This window comes from Papaver somniferum, chromosome 9 (genome assembly GCF_003573695.1).
Source record: "Papaver somniferum cultivar HN1 chromosome 9, ASM357369v1, whole genome shotgun sequence".
NCBI classification, from domain to species: Eukaryota; Viridiplantae; Streptophyta; class Magnoliopsida; order Ranunculales; family Papaveraceae; genus Papaver; species Papaver somniferum.
Window position 1 is genome coordinate 90263363 of NC_039366.1, and position 6040 is coordinate 90269402.

The 6040-nt window shown below is 36.2% G+C and overlaps 1 pseudogene; it reads right to left on the reverse strand.

The window, feature by feature from the left end:
- Window positions 1–1810: 1810 nt before the first annotated feature.
- On the reverse strand, window positions 1811–5298 carry LOC113308996 (annotated as a pseudogene).
- Between the last annotated feature and the right edge of the window lie 742 nt (window positions 5299–6040).

Here is a 6040-nt window from a genome sequence, read left to right on the forward strand (position 1 = left end):
CTTCAACCTCACCGTCTTCATCATCAAAACAGAAGCAAAACATCAAAAAAAAAAAAACGCAAAACTTCATCGTATTCATCATCATCGTTCATCGTTCATCTTCTTAATCACTAGCAGAGAAAAAAATAGAGAGAAGAGAGAATCGTTCATCTTCTTCATCACTAGCAGGAAGAAAATAAAAAAGAAAAAGAGAGAAATATTCTAGACCTGAAAATATAGGAGAGAGAATGATTCATTTTCTCTTACTTTTTGACTATATATATGATCCTTATCCAAAAGGGTATTTCTGCCACTACAAGATGACATTTACATCATCCATGACATCACCCTAGGACCAAACTATAATTTATATTACCAAATAGGACCAAACAGACAATTGACTAGGTCAATTGGACTAGACTCTCTCTAATATATTATTTGTAGGACCAATTGGTATTTCCTACTAAAATGATTTGCTGTTGTATTTCATTTTTATGTCTTATGGGCTTCGGTTATACCTCATGCCACGGAGTTAAGTTTTGCGATGTTACTGATTTGATTTTTCTTTCAAACGTATTTGATTTTTATTTTTGTCTATGTTTTATGTTTTGTTTTCTTAATGGTAATGAATTTGATGCTAAGATTTTTGGGACATGTTTCTCTTGCAAAGTTCTACATGCCTACCGAAAATGAGCTCATTGCGAAATGTAAAGCACCATCATCTGCCGGTCTTAATTTCAAGGTTAAAAATCCGTTGATCTTCGACATCTCATTTTCAAAGTAATTTAATGGTGATGTTATACATTTCGGAATACACTCATTTTTTGTGAGAACATAGAGCTTTGTAAGATGATCATATCCCTAAAATATTTGGTTTCAAATTCGTAATGATTTGGTTTTTATCCATAAAAACGATATCCAATGTGTGAGATAGTATGACAATAAATGTGTAAGGTGATCTCGCTCGTGGTTGAAATGTTGCACTTCAAATAGAATGCCATCGTAATTTTGTGGAGTTAAAAGAGGTTGTTTGTGAAAAGCCATTCAGTTTTTGGAATTGTTGGTGAAAATGCATATTTAAAGATATACAGCTTGAACCACAATTTTCCTTGGCTATTCTTTGCCATCCATAAAAGAAATCAAAACCTTGATTGACCACTTCCACTCTCTAAAAATAACCATGCAACCTAGACATCCACATAATTCCCAACAGTATCCAACTGCATCCAAGATTAGTATACTGTCGAAATTCTAACTGCGTCCAACATCTGCTATATATTTCGTAACCACTGATCTTTTGTTTTTTGTTAGGAAACTATTCGACTTATTATTTTCTTAATAAGCAAACAGCTTTCAAACCCAGAGAAGAGTTAAAATGGCTTACAATAAGAAGACAATGGTTGCTATGTTGATGGTTGTTGCGGTTCTCATGTTCGCAATGATGGTGGCAGCCAATGAAACTGGAGATTGTGTTGACGAATGCCTTCCAATCTGCAAAAGAGATATGAAAAGTGCAACTCTTGCAGAATGCAGAGGGGCTTGTTTCAACAAGTGTATCAACAATGATGCTGGTTCTGTACTAGCATATTTCAGAAGTTAATCGATCTCATTCTTATTCATCTATAAAGATCATTAATCATTCGACCATGATCCATTGTTTCATCTATCTCTGCTATTTTCATTCATTACGTTGTTTTACTACTATTGAAGGCAAAGAGTCTTCATTTGATGGCTTGCTTCTCTGAAATTTATATATTTACATGTCTATGACTGTAACCAACATGCATTTTCCATAAGATTTTCATATAGATGTGTATTTTTGTCTAATTCCTGTATTAACAAAATCAAATATAGCGACTTGTTTACAGATGTTGCACATTACAGTTTATTCTCTGTAGCTGTACATGGTTTGCAATATCAACAGGTATACATCCAACTAGCTAGGAAAAGATCTCATGCTCTTATGTTAGCCTGAAGATCTTGCGCAGACCCCAAAAATCTTCATTTTCCCTGTGTTAGATTTCAGCTCTTACCAATAATCCACACAAGAACACACCCCATCAACGAAATGATGAAACCGATAACTGTCCCTCATTACAATCTCTCGTTTCTCGACTTTGGAGATAAACTTGGTTGCGGAATGACAGTCCCCGCACACCCTCAGGTTCTTGATGATCCTCAAAGGAGTGCCAACTGGTGTACTAATCAAACCAAAAGCAATTGCTAACTTCTCACTGTGTCCACAAAGACTAAACTCCTTTTCATCCTCACCGACATCCTGCAACACAAAATTTGTATCTGGGATGTACCCAATCTTCTTGATGTCTGAATACAAACTTTCCATCTTTGCAGAAATGTCATGCATTAATGGATGAGTTGTGTCTCCTTCTATAAAGCTGTGAACTATACGTTTCACCTCAATCCAACTGCAACCAGGGGGTTTTGTTACCTCTCTATCCTTCATCATCTGTCTAATTCTTGCTGCATCATCCCATTTTCCTGCCTGTGAATATATATTAGCTAAGAGTATATAGTTTCCAGAATTCTGAGGTTCTAAATCAAAAAGATACCCAGCAGCGTACTCCGCGAGCATAAGTTAGAATGGATCCTACAAGCACCCAAAAGCGAACCCCATACTGCGGCATTTGGTTCTATTGGCATCTCCTTGAGGAGTTTCATGGTTTCATCAAATTGACCTGCACGTGCAAGTAGATCTACCATACAAGCTTATTGCTCGACCGCAGGTTCAATTTTGTACTCGGACTTCATCATCTCAAAATACTCCCACCCTTCATCAATCAACCCGGAGTGACTACAAGCAGATAATAAATTTGTAAAGGTAAAATGGTTAGGTATCAAATCTGTAGTTCTCAGCCGGAGGAATACATTTACAGCATCCATTCCAAAACCATGCATTCCATAACATGAAATCAATGTGTTCCATGAAACTAGATCTCTTTGAGGCATCATTATGAATATCTTTCGAGCTTTTCGAATCTCCCCACACCGCCCATACATGTCGATAAGAGAATTCCATAGGAAGTTACATGTGTCAAGGCCATGCCTCAGAATATATTGATGAATTTCTTTACCTTGCCTTAACGCTGCTAATCTGGCACATGCTGGGAGAGCTGAGACCATTGTAACCGTGTTAGGTTCCACATTACTTAACTTCATATCTGTCAGCAAATTCAGGGCATTAGTCCCTTGCCCACCTTGAGCACAAGCAGCAACAATTGAGTTCCAAATTACTACATCTCTGGTTGAGAGCTCTCTGAACACCGAAAGGCCAAGTCTTAACTGACCACAACTTGAATACATTGATATAAGAGCGCTTCCAACTCCTGTAGACAACTCCATTTGGTTTCTTATGACAAAGCCGTGAATCTCTTTCCCTAACTTCAAATTATCTGTTAGAGCACAAGCTGCAAGAGCCCCTGATATTGTAATTGTGTTAGGGTATACATCTGTTTGACGCATTTTAGATAAGAATTCAAGAGCTGTCTTCCCATCCCTGCTCTGTGTATAACCTGTTGAATCAAAATGCAATTAGCTGTTAGGCTTCTGTTTTTATGTTAACAAGTGGCTTATCAATATTAACTAAGACTAAGATAGGATACCAAACTACACAAAAATGAAGTTTTATTAAATGCATAAAAGTTTGAACTCTCTGCAGGAGAATATATGAGCTACTATGATAAAACTATGAGATACTTTTTTTGCAAAATAAAATATTTATCACCTGTGATCAACCCATTCCATGTAATAATATCTGATTTAACTCCCTGCACCTTCATCGCATCAAGAAGTTCGAGTGCTTCTTCGCGGCAACCTCTCAGTGCATAACCAGCAAGCATTGCGTTCCAAGATACCAAATCTTTTTGTTTAATTAAATCGAAATTCCGACGTGCAACCTCCGTATTTCGGCATTTGGCATAAAAGTCTACAAATGAATTGCCAACAAGAACATCCAAGTCTAGTCTCTCAGCCTTTATACAATATCCATGGATCTCCTTTCCATGTCGAAGTAAAGACAAATTTGTACAAGCTGAAATAACGCTGGCAATAGTAATCGAGTTTGGTTTCACTCTTTCAATCACCATTTTCCTAAACACATCCAACGCTTGCAATGAACAACCGTTCTGCTCATTCCCTGCTATCAAAGCTGTCCATGACACAGCATTAGGCTTAAAATTTTGTGAACCACTCATCTCAAAGAAACAATTTGAAGCCTCCTCGAATTGTCCATTCTGAGCATACCCGGTAATAATTGAATTCCAAGTAATCCGATCGGGTTTGACACCAGCTAGTTTCATACTCCCAAAATGGTACAAAGCTTGCTCGAAATCACCCATGGAAGCATAAGCCGAAACCATCATATTCCATGTCACAACATCCTTGAATTGCATCTTATCAAACATTCTTTTAGCAATATCCATCTTACCACATTTTATAAACATATCAAGAATAGATTTCTTCACCAAAGGGTTCCCTTCAAAACCAATACTCAACATATAATCATAAACATGTTTCCCTACCTCATAATTCCTTAACTCAGAACAAGCTTTATAAATTTTCGGAAATACAAAATGATCCGGTCTAACTCCTTCTTCAATCATTAGATAAAATAACTTAATTGTCTCTTCATAATCACCTAATCCACAGTATAATCCAATTATTGAAGTTCAACTAAACACATTTCGCTGTGACATTGTATTGAACAATTGCCGAGCTGAATCGGTATAACCTAACTTACAATACAATTCTAACAACTGACTACTAAGAAATGAAAATAATTCAACACCAGACACAATCAAACGACCATGAATTTGAAGACCAAATTCTAAATAATCTAATTTTCGACAGTTTTGAAGTATTAAAGCGTAATTTTCAGTACACTGATCATTATGTGGATGAGTTTTATCCTCTAAAGAATGAATCAAACCATCAATATGGTCGTTAGTAGTAAGTGAACTAATACAGACTGCTTCCTTGGAATACCAGACATCATCATTAAAAATTTGATGGGGTTTCTTCCTGGTTTTCTCCACTTTTGGAACTTTTGAGAAATCCGTGAGAGTGGAGGATGCAAATATTTGCCGTTTTCTGTTTGGAAGAAGAAGAAGAGAAGCAGAATGAGAATGATGAGGAGATGAATTAACTATCATCGTGATGAAGTTGTTGGAATGAGAAAGAGAGATTGTTGACATTATTTTTTCTGGGTTTCATAATTTGGATAGAAGTTCATCAGAGTATTTTGAGATTGGAATTTGGAATTTGTTGTGTGAGAAATTGAAAAAAGTGTGGTTGATAACAAGAGTTGAGAGATAAAATCTGTTTATTTTAGAGTGGGAGAAAAAAATATTATATTTTTTAAACTTCAAATCACAATCCTATAGTACGAGCACGTGTTGTTGTTTAGTTACGTCTTCGTATGTGAAAGATAGACATGTGTCCATTTCGGAATTTTTGGACAGACATCTTCACTGGCCTGCGCAATCAGAATTTTCTGTCGAAATTCACCGATTAAATGCAAGATTAATTACTGTATGCATGTATAAGACTTGAATGGAACATGAAAGTATGAAATAAATGGACTAAACAGGACTAGTTGATAGAAACTTTCGTTACATTAATATATACAAAGCTTTCATCTTCTCCTCTCGAAATTACATTTGACATTTCACGACAAGAAATACAATTGTGCTGTATTTCATCTCAAAGAGGACGTACAAAAAAAAACAGCAAAAAGATAGAAAAAGGAGAAAGAAACTCGAGGGTTTCCAACTAGGTACAAAAAAAACAACACCCCATAGTTTCTTTCTCATTTCTCCCACACAAAGAAGGTTAGTGGTCGCCCATAACACTAATCTAGAAATCTAATCTACTTCTAAACATAAGGATCTCTGTTATCAAAAGGAAAATTTTCATGCCCGCAAAATAAAATAAAATCAGAGATCAAACCTGTGGTGTGTTGGCTGATGATTTACCCTGATGTACTGCTCTGAGAACTGATGCAGCTACCCAACTCATCACACTCTTCATCTTCCTCCTTTTCATC